This window comes from Camelus bactrianus, chromosome 17 (assembly GCF_048773025.1).
Source record: "Camelus bactrianus isolate YW-2024 breed Bactrian camel chromosome 17, ASM4877302v1, whole genome shotgun sequence".
Classification (NCBI taxonomy): Eukaryota; Metazoa; Chordata; class Mammalia; order Artiodactyla; family Camelidae; genus Camelus; species Camelus bactrianus.
The window spans coordinates 14,859,003-14,874,832 of NC_133555.1; positions in this window are offsets into that span (position 1 = coordinate 14,859,003).

The window sequence follows — 15,830 nt, forward strand, 5'->3', positions numbered from 1 at the left end:
ATTCCCCCAGCCCCCTACTGTCCTTAACCCATTGCTGTCCTGTGAGCTCTGATCGTAAGTCAGGTTCCTACATGGAACAGGCAGTTGAGATTATCCAGACATTTACATCAGGAGATCACTTTCTGTATTCACCCTCTCTGTCATCCTTAGCTCCTGTCTGGAAAAGTCACACTCTTCCTTTCGGAGACTAACTCCTCCCTCTCTGGAGAGCACGTGGGTTTGCCAAGTATGAGCCAGTGGCAAGGGCTCCTACTGTGCTGGCTCAGTGGGGAGCTACCCCTGAGCGAGTGATGCGGTCCGCCCTGACCCACAGACGGGAGCAGGATGGAAAAGGTGGCCGGGTGGATACTGCTAAGTCTTGTGTTCTTGGTCCAGGTTCTTTTGCCTCCTCAGAGCCCAGACTCCACCATTTCTCCTTCTCAATCACATTTTCCATGGAAATCATTAAAATAACATCTTAGTAGGCCTCCTCACTACCACCTTACCTCATCCCATTCCCTCCCACACCAGCTGCCAGGTTAATCTTGCACAACTACTCCTGTTCAGAAACGTTCATGGCTTCCATTACAGAAAGAAAAAAAGAAAAAAATGCACTCTTCTTCAAGCTGATGGGGGGAAAAGATTTTACTGCCTTTCTCACAGAATAGAAATTTAGTCTTGAAAAGGAGACAGAATTTGTGGAGCTTCCTGTGTGCCAGACACTGTGCTAAATGCTTTGCCCATTTTCTCTCTTTTAATCATAGCAAGAATTGAATTAGATGGGTCTTCTTATTTTCCCCGTTTATTCATAAGGAAATGGGGGCTTAGGTTAACCTTGCTCAGAGACGGGTAGTGTGATGTGTTACTATGAAATCATTTTGTTGGTGTGTTTCTTGTCTGCCCACCACCCCCACTGCCACCCACACAAGTTCTTTGGCAACAGGAAAATCATCCTAAATGCAGAGCAGGTGCCTGATAAATTCCTTGCACATTCAGTTGGCCCACAGGCTTCAAACAAATCCTCATCAGTCACAAAGCACAACTGTATTGCTCCTCAGAGTATTTCTGATTTTCAAAGCTTCCATTACATTGGACCTTTTAGTTCTCAAAGCACCTGCCCCTGCCTCTTATTTGATCTTCTGTAATCCAAATCTGAGCATTCCCATTTTGTGGATATGACAACTAAAGTTCCAGATGATTCTGTGATTTTCCAGGGTCATAAAGCAATAAAATCACTCAGCTAGGAAACAAACCCAAGTTTCTCCCATCTTAAGTAAAATTTTCTTACACTCAAGATTTATGTACACCTTTTTAGATGCCTGGACTAGGTTAGAGACGACTAGAGGTTGGCAAGCTGCATTCTTTTTAAGTAAAATAGCCGTTGAAGAGCTTAAAATCTGTCGGTAGTTCAAGTGTCAGCCCCCAGTGTGTGGCTTCTCTGCCCACTTCTCGCCTACGAGGTGAGTTGAGGACAGAGTTTTAGTTTAACAGTGAATGTCTTGGTTTTCCTGAATTTATTTAACAACCACCCTGGATGTTATTTCAACACAGTTTATCTTCCTACACAGGAATATGCCCCTTTATAATTTCAAGGCAGATCAACATGGACTGGGGCTTTTGAGGTTTTTGGACAAAGGTGGCACTGAGGCTTATTCAAGGGATTTGAATGTCAGATGGGCAGAGGAGGGCTTGGCGAAACGCCTGCCCAGAGACGTTGGATGGAACCGCCAGCAAAGGAACATTAATGCTGCTTCTGTGTTGGGCTGATCTTCATCCAGGGAAAGAACAAATAAGCACAGAGATGCTTCTCAAAGTGGTAGGAGGTAATCCAACTTTTTTTAAAGAGTATTTTGGTCTCTTGGTTCCAGAAGGGATCAGTTAAGTGGACGTTCAAGGGAGAAATAATGGAAAAGTAAGGTGGCAGCATTTACAGTCTGGTGTCTGGGCAGCTGTGGAACAACATGGTAGCTGAAAGACCTCACTGCTATTTCGGTTGTAGGATTCTACAGAGAAGATGCATTGGGGCTCAGCTGGCCTTGTTCCCGTATTGCTTGTGAGTCTTTTGAGGTCATGCTGCACATTTGGTGCAAGTACTAGATTCACGGATTCAGCTGTATCCATCTGTCATCTAAAGAAAGAAACAAACCCAACTTACCTTATACCAAGAGCATAGATTTTCTGTTCCATAGTAGGAAATTCTCTGTGTAGCTTCATGTGTAACAGGGAACAAGAATTGAGTTTGAGGAATCATTTTTCCCCCTAGCTAACAAACTTTCAATTTGTTTTAAAAAATGAAAACAAATATAAATCAATACAAGTTTGGTACTATCCCCATGTCTTCTCAGGGTTGGCTCCTTTTTTCACTTGGATCTCATCAAAATATGCCTCCTCCCCAAGGCCTTCCCTCAAACCTAAAATCTAAACTCATATCACAAATTATTAACTTCTCTTCAAGTGTAGTAATGGTGCTTTCGTATAAAAAGGGAAAAAAAGGTTATCTTTTGGAAATATGTCATGAAGTATCTATAAATACAATTAATATTAGAAGAATTGGAGTGAATATAAAATACTACCCCTGCCCCAGTCTCCCACCCACACTAGGTCACTCTGCTTTGTCCCATTTGATGTTTTCCCCAGTTACTTAGGCCTCTCAAACCATCTTGTCCGTGGATGGGTTTACCCTCCTATTCCCCCTCCACTCCCAAAATATTAGCTCCAGGAAAGTAGACACCTGGTCTCAATTATTCATGTCTTGTTAAGAATACAAATTATGAAATTTTCGGATCTAGGTTTATATCTCAGCCTCACAGTTTTCTAACTAGAAGACTTGGAGCAAGTTACATAATTGTTGAACCTGTTTCCTCACTTTTCACACAGAGATCATCTCTCTTCTTCAGGAATGTTGTAAGCATTAACTCAAAACATGTACTAAGGGCCAATCAGAGGACTTGTCACTGCCTAGCTTTTTAACACATTAACTTACTTTAGCTCTTTGTTTGTTTTGTGTTTGGAATATTAGTTGATATTTACATTTCAATCAAGCTAATCATTTGGGAAGATTGGGTATAAGGGAACTTCTCTTCACTTTAAAAACAGACTGAGAAAGCAAAAAAAAAATCTATTCTTGGCTTTACCAGTTCTGACTTGATCTGTGAATTTCTTTTGCTGATTTCTCCTGCAAAATGGGAAACCACAATACATGAGTTGGGGTGATTATTAAAATGAGAGAGAGAAAAAGTATTTGGAACCCCATATAAATGTCAAACCAAATTTTATAAAAGTCCAACATGCACTTGAAATATTCAGCAGTTCTCCTAAGGCCTGATTACAGGCTTGATGGCCTTAATTTTTCTCTAATATATAATTCTCTGTTATAGAACTCTGCAAAAATGTTGTAGCATATCATTAATGCTTACAAAATGTCATAAAAGTTCCAAGAGCAGAAAACCTCCCAGCTAGAGAAATTTTACATCTAAAGATAGAGGCAGTTAACCTTAATCTAGGAAACTCAAAAACAACCACAGGATGGGTGGGTATCTTGGAGAGAATGTTCCTGCTTGTTCTTTTGAAGTAGGGGATATTATCTATGAACTGACAATATTTGACTGTCGAGCAAAATCCAAAATAAGGTCCCAAAAGTATTCATGGTAAAAGAAAGGAAAATAGGAAGGAGGGAAAGAAATTTTTAACAGAAGGGAACCCTCTATTGAGATGGACTAAGAAACAAAACAAAGAAAATAATTTGTCTACAGATAAATTTTTAAGGGAAGCCTAAGTTTGTAGTTGTTGGAAATAAAAGACAAAAGCAGCATGATGGAAATTTGGGAAGTTGTATTATATTGCCCACCAAATGCACTGGAATGCAAATAGAACCAGTGCGTGGTTTTGGAGTTGACAACAATCTGAGCTGTTAAAAGCCTACGCTGGTTATTCCTAGAGTTAAAGAATAAAGAGTTAAAGTGTTGAAATCAGTCAATTAATTAATAAATACTCAGAACTTGCTATATGCCAGGCACTGGGGACACACCAAGGGAAGCCAAGCAGGTGCAATCCTTGTCCTCACAGCACTTATAGTCCACTATAGGAGAAAGGTAATAACAAGATAAGTACCTATAGATAATTAACTAAATTATGGTAAATTTGCAAAATACTGTTAAGGACGCCTCAGGAGCATTTAATAAGGAGGTCTCTCCAATCTAGTGGATTGGGAAAAGGGATGGGTAAGACACAGAAAAGTAACCTTTGGAAGTGTCATTTATTGAAGTAACCTTGAGGAAGTGTCATTTATTCAAGATTGATCCTGGATAATTGGGAGTTGGCTAGGTTACCAATGGAGAAAGGCTTTCTATAAGTAACAAATAGCTTGTACAAAGGCCCCAAGGCAGAAGAAAGCACAGTGAGTGTGTAAACTGAGAGAAGCTCAAGTGGAAGAAATTGGGGAAAGAGTAGCCAAGATGAGCCTGGAGGAGTAGGTAGGAGTCAGATCAGACAGGGTCTGGGTAAGGATTTAGGACATTATTCTACGAGCAACAGGAAGTTACAGGAGGGAAGACCAAAGAAAGTTTAATGACTCTTCTTGTGATATTCATTCCATAATGAGGTCAATTATATTTGAAATTTGCTGGAAGACAGGTTGTTTGTACGTATTGGCCAAGACATCCAGACACCTCTAAAACTGTAGGATACTGAGAACTCATTGTGCCCTGAGACTGAAGAATCACAGTGTATCCTGCCAAAGGGAAGACAAACATACACAAACACACAAAAACAAAACCTTGGAGATCATTTCTGGAAAACAGACAAAATAATTCTAAACCACATCTAAGGCACAAGTGCTTAGAAGCGATGTCAAGTGGGTGGAACTCACCCACCCAGACGGTTATTGGGCAATTGTATAGTGCATAGTTTGGGGTGGAGGGGTAATCCAAAAGGTTGGCCACAAATGGGAGAGGTGGATTACTATCCTTGAAAATTCTGGCTTGTGGTTGGTCACACAGGAATCTGCTTACTGTATCTCACGAAGCTTCCACCCATTTGTTCAAGACAAGAGCATGAGAATCATCTTTGGTTACTCCTCCTTTATGCCACACATTGAATCCATCAGCAAGCAAACTACTTGTTATTCTTACTTCCAAAATTTATCTTGACTCCATCTCCACTGCTACCAACCTGGACCAAACCACCATCATCTCTGGTCTTGACTACTGATACAGTATGCTAGTCCTTTGCCGTCCATTCTTCTGTAGCAGAGAATGACCTTATAAACTTGAATCAGATCTGGTCATTCCCCTGCTCAGTAGTCTTCAGTGGTTTCCGACTGCACTTAGAAGAAAATCATTCCTTTTTCTGGTTTACAGAGCCCTGCATGATCTGGCCCTCTGCCTACCTCTCCATCCTTATTCCATGCCTCCTAGTATTCTCTAAAACTAGCCTTGATTCAGTTCTTTGAATGTACATAACATCTTCTGCCTAAAAACCTTAGAACAGCACTTGTCCAAGTGTAGTCCAAGGGTCTTCTGTATCATCTGAAGGGTTATAGGAAATGCAAATTCTCATGTTCTACCCCTGACCTACCAAGTCAGAATTTCTGGGGTTGGGATCCAGAAGTCTCTGTTTTAACAAGCTCTCCAAGTGATGTTTTTGAGTGCTAAAGTCTGAGAGTCATCACGCTAAAGAATTCTGTTTTTCTGAACCTGCAGTGCTCTGTGCTTTTAGCTGTGAGTTTACCATAACACAGAATAGCAATGGTTTAAAATGTGAAAATCTACTTCTTTTTCATGAAAAAGTCCTGGTAGGTAATCCAGGACTGGAATGGAATTCTACTTTTCCAACAACTCAGACTCCTACTACTTTGCTCTGCCATTCTTGGCCTCCATTCTCCAATTTATATCATGATCTGAGATACCTACTTCAGTTTTAGCTGTCATGGCTTCATTCTAAGCCACAGGAAGGATTCTAAGCCACAAGAAGGAGAAAAAGGAAAAGATCATGACACTTCCTTAAAGACACTTCCCAGAAGTCGCACACTCTGCTTCCATTTATGTGCCTGTAACCAGGATCAGGCCCCAGGGTCATACCCAGCTGCAAGGAAGCCTGTCAGATAGGTTTATTCTGAGTGGTCTCTCTGCCCATCTGAAGTTTGGAATTATATTGCTAAAGAAGGGAAGAATATATACTGGGAGGTAATTTTCAGATTCTTCCATATCCTCCACCCTGCACATGCTTTAACTTAAATTTGTCCTTCTCACAAAGCCCAGGTGTCAGGTAGGAGTAAACCCCTTTCCATTGTTTTCTCTGACTGCACTCAAATTATTTCCTTTGTAGCACATAACAGAATTTTTAATCAGGTACATGTATATGCATTGAGTCACTCCCCTCCTAGACCATAAGCCCTATGAAGGGAGGAACTACATCTTTTTTATTCAATATATATCATCCAGTATTGGGTATAGAGCTTAGTACATAGCAGGCCCTTAGTGTCAGTGGAATGAATGAATGAATGAAAAAACAACTAAATGAAATAACCCTCCTGTCACAGGTTGGAAAGGTTGTGCAGGGAAGTACAAGAGTCACTGGAGAGGAGCCACTTATCCCCATCCCTGCATAATGACTGACACTCACTCAAGTAAGGGGACCTTACTCCAGCAACATGAAGCAAACAAATTCCACTTCTGTTACAAGCCTATATATTCTCAACCAGCCTAACAGAAGCCATGAAAGAAACAAACAATAAAAAATCATGGTAAAGAGAATGTTCTAAGAAAGGTGAGAAAATACATCCAGATACATTAGTAATCATAATAACATACATGAATAAGATCTGTCAGTTAAAAGACACAGGGGCTCAGATTTAGATAAAAATAAAATTTATGTTTAAAAGAAACACATGTAAAACATAATGATACAGAGAAGTTGAAACTAAAGCAATATATACATCCCTACAGGGCCAACAGTAATTAAAAGAAAGCTCTTGTGGACAATATGAATATCACATTATATAGACAAGGATAAAAGAATCATTAAGACTGAACAAGTATGTTGTTATAATAAAAGGAAGATGGAACTGTTCTGAACCTGTGTGCATCTAACAGAATTTCAGAATATATGTCCAAAATTGATAGAACTGAGAAGAGAAATTATCCAGTTTACAGTCATTGAGGAAAGTTTAATACATCTGCCTCAGAAAGCACTCTTTCAAGAGCTAAAAATAAGGCTATATATGGTATGAACATAATTAACAAATTTGATCTAATGCTTGATTAGAATTCTACATCCAGTGATGTAATAATTTTAATTCTTTTCAAAAATATGTGGAACATAGATTTTTAACAATTCAACTTGTATGAGACAACAGATATCAAAGAATCCAGATCATACAAACTGTGTTCTCCGACAAGAGTACAATAAAGCAGAACTCAATAAAAAGATAATCATCTTCCCAAATATATACATTTAGAAATTGTAAAACCTTATGTCATTAAAAACTAGTAAAAGATGAAAGCAAATAAAATTATGTAGAAATAACTGACCAAAAACCCCGTATGTATAACAGACTAAATGTTCTATTTGGAAGGGAAGGTATCACCTTAAAAACATATATCAAAGAAAGAAAAGTTAAAAGTCAATGAGCTAATCAATAAAAATTTAAAAAGTCAGTGAGGTAAGTGTTCAGCTCAAGACCCTGGAAAAAGAATAACAAAAAACAAGCGACCAGCAGGGAGGAAATAATAAAAATAAGAGCAACACTCAAGAAAAAAATTCTTAGGATTGATGATCAACTCAACCTAATTCCCACCATTTTGAAAAGTTAATAAAATAGACAAAAACTTACGGCAAAATTTATGAGAAAGAAAAAGGAGGAGACTATTGGTAAATGTGATGAATGGATAATGGTTCAACAGGTCACTTTATTGGTGATTGTAATATTGAAATGAGATTACATAGGTGAAAAGGTGGTCCAGTGCCTGCAACTCACAATGAAACCCAGTCAGTATAAATTTTTCTTCTCTAAAGAAAATAATAAATGAATCAAAATAAAGTGTTAATGGAAAATGACCATTTAGTGCAGTGCTTTTGAAATGCAGAGGACTTTTTAGAGTCTCTTAAATCTTGTGGAATCCCCTTGTATAAAAATGATAATTGCAGAAGGGCTCTGAATAAAGATGGTGGCAAAGGAAATTCCTTCCACACTGTCTCTTGGAATTCACCTAAGTCTCTAAACCAACTTTTAAACTTACTGCCCAACACAGCAAATACCTTTTGAGGGCCCACCGTGCCCAAAGAACTTTGCTTTCCAGGGTCGTCTTATATGAATGCATGAGTGAATCATGGAACCTCTCCTTGGACTGCATGAGCCTTCTGGCTCTACTGAAAGAGTAAAGATATTTTCTCCCTCATCCTTCTTGGAGCAGAACACAAGCCTGGGCTACATCTACCATCAGTGTCTCTGTTAGAGTTCTTGGATTGCAGTGTAAGAGAATACTCCAGCCAACAGCCATAGAAGTCATTTATTGGAAGAATACAAAGTAATTCACTGAATCCACAGAAAAGATGAACAACTATGCACAGGAAAAGATGAGAATCAGGACAGCTCCAGCCTGTAGTTTGTAGAAGTCAAGGAGCATTTATTCACACAGGTGTTACCATGAGATAAATCAACTCCAAGACCCATGTTCATCTGTCTCTTCTTGAGATGCATTTTCCAGAGGAGAGATTTCAGTGGGACCAGCTCCTGACAGACTGAACTTCCTGCCACGTGGCCATTGCTCTGGTCTCGGATGCCAGCCCTCTACAGCTCTCTGGATTCTGATTCATTTCCCAGGTCTTCCTCCCAGCTCGCCACTGGTCTGCAAGCCTCTGATAGTCTTTAAATAAATTCTCCCTTCCTTAGGATAACTGTAGTCAGGGACTGTTGCCTACAACCAAAATCCTGGCTAAAACAAAGGGTCTTTGTTCAAAAGGTTGTGGGTAGTTGATATCTATATATTTGGGGGACTGGGCACATTGTGACATTGATACAATAGGCTAGAATCTTATCCATGTATCATGGGATAAGGCTGAAAATAGTAGGCGTTAGGGACTTAACCTGATTGAAAACCTCTAAGTGTAAGGAACCTTTGGCAAAACCCCGAAGTAAGACTGTAATTTCTTTTACTGGTTTCTGTTGTATATTTGTACACTGCTCTGTATTCTGAGTGAATGGTTTTCATTGATTACAACTATCTTCTTGCCTCTGATTATAAAACCTTAAAATCAAAGCAGAAGGGCTTGCAATAAACCCTCTTCCCTGCCAGAGTGAGTTTATCAAAACAACAGACAAATCAGAACTCAATTTGGTCATCCCAGGAGAGTGAAACTTGGAAATCCTTGGCCAAAAATATTTTCAGAGCAATCCTTCAATCAGAAGGTGCCTTTTATCTTTAGAGACATCAGTAAGCTGACCTAGGAAAATGTAGCTGTGCTCTCTCTAGCCTTAAATGTGTGGGAACCAGACGTCCGTCTCCATGTGCCAGAATTTTTATTACAGAACTAACCCAAAGCCCTCAAAGAGCATCATAAATTCACAGTAACATGTCCGTTGAGACTTCTACCAGTGAATGTGTGGGAAAATACAAATATTGTCAAGGCCAGCATTCACCAAACGACGTCTAAGAGACCATCAGTGACCCAGCCAAGGGCCACAGTCGCTTTACTCTCAGTCTGTCCTTGATTTTCTACAGTCATTGAACCAACTCCACATACAGAGTTTGCCCCAAGAGAGCCACTTCCTGAGAAAGAACAGAGCCTCACAAATCTAGAGGGCGTCTATCTTAAGAGAAATAATGAAAACCATGAATTTGGGAATCAAAAAAAAAAAAAAAAAAAGACTGCACTATCTTTGGAAATCATATGCATGCATCCTTAGGGGGCTTAACCCTAAAATACATTCCAAGACGTGGCCATCTGATAAGTTGTACTGGGGATATGGCCAATAAACATATGAAAAGTTGCTCAACATCATTAGTCATCAGGGAAATGCAAATTAAAATCACAGTGGAACAGCATTACACCTACCACAATGATTCAAGTTAGAAAGATTAATCGTACCACGTAATGCAGAGGATGGAGAAGTTTCGTAAACTGCAGGTGGGGACTTAAATTGCTTTAGCGATTTTAGAAAACTATTTGGTGTTACCCACTGAAGTTCAATATCTGTGACCTACGTTTCCACCCTTCGGTGTATGTCCAAGAAATTTATTGATACAAGAAACATGTATGAGAATGTCTTTAGCAATGTAATTTGTAATTGCTGTAAACTGAAAATAATCAAATGCCCACTGACTACAAAAGATAAGTAAATCTGTGCAATTAATACTATACAGCAATGCAGATTAACAAGCTAACAAGTGTATGTCAAGCTACAGATGACATATATGAATCTTAGGAACTTAACGTTGAATGAGGGAGGCCAGACACAAAGAGTTCATGTGGTATTATTCTATTATACAGAGTTCAAAACCACATACAAACACCATGGTGTCAGAAGTCAGGCATTAGTTACCTCTGGGGAGGAAGGAAGGTATGGATTGGAAGGGGCTAGAGGGAAGTCTTCTGGGGTACACAGTGGTGTAAGTCCTTGATCTCAGCGGTAGTTAAATGAGTGCTCTATAATATAATTAAACAACCTCTCTATGAACCAAACTAGAAATGCTGCTTTTCCCTTTTTTTCAATCATTTTTGCAAGGCTCATATTGCTTCCCTCACTCCCAAGTGCCTGAACATGTAAGGACAGAGAGATGGGCAATGTGGTTCTCACTATAAAATCACCAGCTCTAGTTTAGGTCACTCTGCAGAGAGCTCATCTCGTAGAATATCAGAGCTATGTCCCATGTTGCCTTGTGGGCACTTCTGGCTGATCAAGATGGCAGCATGAGTTCTAATTTCTGACAGATAGTATTGGTTAATCTACCTACATTGGTTATAACTGAAACTTTCTTTAAGATTTCTTTAGTTTGGGAGTATCTAACGCAGCACTGTCAACAAATCCCAAAGTTTGGCCCAACTGCGTATCTTCAGGTGCAGCCTTCAACACTGATCTAGAAACTGATTCGATATAGAGAGGAAAAAACTCTGGAACTGATTGGAATCCATGATTATGTGTAGTCTCATTGGAATACAGCCTGATGCAGTCATTTGTCAGGAGATAGAATGTGAATCAAAGAAAAGCCAACTAAAACTACGGTCCAATTTCAGTAAGCAATTCAGCCACAGGAGGGGAAAGAGGAAAAAGAGAAATGGGAGGAGGACTGGAGGAGGTTGGGGAAGGGGAGAGAGAGTTGAAATAATCCATATGTCTATATTTATTTGCAAAACAAATTTTTTTTGAAGTAGCTAATTTTTTTCTTTAAATTTAGAATAATTTTAAAACTGTTTTTAGTATGTAAGGCCAGGTCATAGCAAATGAAAAGAATAGGTAACTATGATTAACCCCAACATCTGATTCTTTTTTAAATCTTGAAACACCAGTTAAGTGTGAATGGCTACCAGTAGGTGGCAGCATTACCTCCACCATTTTGATCTTCATCTGCCAAACTCTGAGGCTATCATCTTTTGAAAGCTAACAGTCACAAATCGTGTCCCAGCTGCCCCATTTGTTGGCTGTTGTAACCTTTCTTTTATGATACACTCTTCTTTTAAAAGAGATCTAGTTAGCCGATACAATCCTTTAAAGATGCATAAGCAGTGTGCCAACCTGCGTTTTTTTTTCTCTTCCTCTTGGCTTTTATGACAAGCATGTCTTTGTATATCTACGTGTATAAAGACATTAACTGTTCTATAAAATGTTGCTTCCACTTACCTCTTTTGTGTAACCACTCACATCCAAATTTACTCATGAAGCACCAGAGCACTGCCAATGGAGACAGGAAGGGTGGGGGATTTATTGTAAATAGATTATGGTTCAGATACTGACTCCATCATTTAACTCCTCTGAGCCACATTTTGGTTTGGTTTGGTTTTTGTTTGCATCTACAGGGATGAAATTACTTGAGTTGTTCATATCTGCCTCATGGGATTATTATTATGAGTGTCATACAATAGTTGAAGTCAGAAAATGTTGACTGAGCCTCTGCTACGCACCAGGCATTATGTCAAGCCCAGGGAGTAAGCACTACACCGACCTTATGCTAGAGAAGGTCATAGTCTACAGCTGTGTTGTCCAATACAGTGTCCTCCAGCCGTGTGCAGCGATTTAAATTTGAATTAAATAAAATTAAGTAAAATTAAAAATTCAGCTCCCGGGGTGGCCTGGCCACGTTTCAAATGCTTGATAGCCAATATGTGATTAGTAGTTAGCATATCAGAGAACATTTCCATCATTGCAGAAAGCTATATTGAACAACATTGGTCTGAAAGGCCAAACAGACTCACAGAAGTTTATAATCAGGCTCAAAAGCTCTTTCAAAGACCAAGCTACAAAACAGGGAGGTGAAACAAACAAGGAAGTGATGAATTCTTTCCAGCAGTATCAAAGATGTAGAGATAGAATTATCAGTTGTTTTTTTTTTTTTTTTAGAATTATCAGTTTAATGAAAGCATTTACACAAAAGATGATACTCAAGGAGTAGTCTGAGGAGGATTGAGGTGCTTTTAGGAAGACCTGAGGGGAGGAGAAAGGTCTACAAAGAGCCACATCAAAGACTTAAGGAAGATGGAAAATCAGACAAGTTATGCTCCGGGACCCCGAGCTGTTCTATATTGTGAAAGGATAAAGACCTGGGGGCAAAGGAGGTTAGATGGAAGGAGATGAAACTGAGGAGAGAAAATCACTCCCTGGATTTTGAGCGTTAGAGTGAACACTCATGATAGCTTAGCTTTTCTTTTCCTAGTCGAAGAGAATCATCTTTGTACAGCTGAGCTGGGAGAGGGGGAGCAAAGAAAGAGGGAGCGGTTCCTGACAGATTCTTTCCACAACTGCGTCCAAGTGGAAAATGAAACTAACTCCCCTTCCAGCCTGTACAGTACCTCCCAGAACAAGGCTGTTCTGCTCACACTTCCCTCAGACAGGGGGACAACCCACCAACTATGTCACCAACAACACAGCTGCCCCCATCCACCCCCAGGGATGTGCATTCCCCCCAAATGAGTGAGGAGTGCCTTCTGCCAAGGTTAAAGTAAATTCAAGCCTCGTGAGTCCTGAGCTTTGAACTCATCTCCAGCTTCTTGTGGTTACAGTTCAGAGTTGGCTGGCAAAATGTGACTTCCTGGTTCTAAGATAAAAGACTTGTGGGGGATGGAAGCAGGGAGAAGACTTAAAAAAAAAAAACCAAAAACTTACTTGACATCAAATGGCTCTTGCAAAATACAACTTTCCTGAGCAAAGCCCACATGAATCCTACTCATCCCGATTACATTTTTGAAAATGTACATACACACTTTTGAAATTTCAGGCGGAGGCGGTTTGGGGGAAGTATGTTTGAGGTTTCTGTAGCCTCTAGACATTCAGAAAAGAGTTGGAGGTATTGCTGATTCGCAGCACACAGCTGGGAGGAAAGGGCTTTCAACGGAGGGGGAGAAAGAAAAAGGCAAGAAAAGGCTCTGTTGTAATACATGTTCCAAAAATCGTCGGTCTTTCCTAAGAGATGAGATGGGAAGGGTGGGGGAGGGGTTGGCAGAGCTCCTCATACGGTTTTATTTAAGCTTGACTAGAGATCATCAGCTCTGCTGTTTATTTGCAGACCAAATGCTTGGGAGCCGGATCTCTGTCACTCTCCTAACCTGGATAATTTTAGCGGCAGTCCTTCTGGAATAGAAAATGTACCCTAGACACTTCCTCGTAAAGAGTTACCAAGAGGATCTAGAGGAGCCCTCCAGGACTTTCACAAGCAGAGTGGCTCCCCGTCTCCCTCCCAGGTGGCTGGTTATTCCTGTGACAACACCTCATACTTCCCACATGATGCCATTTGACAAAAGGAGAACTGGAGCCAGGCTGAATGCTCACCCACTTGACACTTGATCTCTTTATCATCCCAGTTAAAAAGTTGAGGGAGGGGCCCTGGCACCAGGGGTCAACTCCAAACCCTTGCTTTCATGGTTATGAGCCAACAGGAGTGTTTTGTTTCGTTTTGTTTTAAAGCAGAGGGTTTGGGCATTAGACTATGCACTTCAGAGCCCAAGCCTCGCAACTTGGCCATGATACTTGACTCTTCGTAGCCTCAATTTCCTCCTCTGTAAAATGTGAAATTGCACCATGTTCACTTCACAGCGTCAGTTTGGAAGTGATGTGAGTTCTGTCAGCTGGGTGCCTAACACAGAACTTAACACACACAGGAAGCATTTGATGGTTAGTTGTGGCTCCAATCTGATGTCACACAACCTGATTAGCATATTGCAGAGCCTGAGGGGTGATCACTCTCCTCTCACCAAGGGATTTCTTTTACATTTCTATAAGAACAAATGGTGGATATAGCCCTCCCAATTTTTTTTTTTTATTGTGGAAAGAATACTTACCATTTGTTATCTTCCTGACAAATTTTAAAGTGTACAATGTATTATTGTCATCTGTAGGCACAATATAGAGCTGTGGGATTGAATCATTTTGCGTAACTGAAACTTTATCCTGGATGAATCGCAACTCCCCTTTTCCGCTCCCCCTGAGCCCTGGAAACCACCATTCTACTCTTGGCACGTGATTATTTTGTAGACCTCATACAGATGGTATCATGCAATATTTGTCCTTCTGTGATTGGTTTCTTTCAGTTAGCAAAATATCCTGAAGATTCAGGCATGCTGTTATATGGAAGGACAGTCTTCTTTCTTAAGGCTGAATAATATTCCATTGTGTATCTTCACCACAAATTCTTTCCCATTCATCCAACAAAGGACACTTAGGTTGTTCCCATATTTTGTGAATAATGCAAATCTCTCTTAAGATCCTGATTTCAGCTCTTTTGGATAAATACCCAGTAGTGGGATTATTGGATCATATGGTAGTTCTGTTTTTAATTTTTTGAGGAGCCTCCATACTGTTTTCCACACTAGCTATACTATTTGACATTCCCAGTAATTATATATAAGAGTTCCAATTCCTCCATATCCTTGGTAACACTTGTATTTTTGTTTTGTTTTGTAATAGCCATCTTAACAGGTGTGAGGCGATATCTCACTGTGCTTTGGATTTGCATTTCCCTGATGATTAGTGATGTTGAGCACCTTTTCATATATATGTTGGCTGTCTGTATATCTTCTTTGGAGAAATGTCAACTCAAGTCTTGCCCATTTTTTTAATCAGGTTATTTGGGTTTTGGGTTTAGGGTTTTTGTTGTTGTTGTTGTTTGCTAATGAGTTTTGAGTTCTTTATATGTTTTGGGTATTAACCCATCAGATAACGAGGTTTGCAAATGTTTTCTCTATCCTATAGGTTGCCTTTACACTGTGAATTGTCTCCTTTGACCTTTCACTTTGTAATTGTTTCCATCAAGCTCTTTAGTTTGATGTAGTCCCACTTGTCTGTTTTTGCTTTTGTTGCCTGTGCTTTTGGTGTCATATCCAGGAAATTATTGCCAAGATTGATACCATAAAGCTTTTCCTCTGTGTTTTCTTCTAGTAGTTTTACAGTTCCAAGTCTTATATTTAAATCTTTAATCCATTTTTAGTTGATAGTTGTGTATAGTGGAATGTAAGGGTCCATTTTCACTCATATGCATGTGGTTATACAATTCCCAACACCATTTGTTGAAGATAATTGAGCCCAAGTTTAATCTCTCAATACCTTGAACTTTAAGGTAGGGCAAGCCCCGTCCTCACTGACACCAACCTCAAGGCTGAAAACTTTGGCCCATAACTTCTTATTAGCCTAGAGCCATTCTACAAAA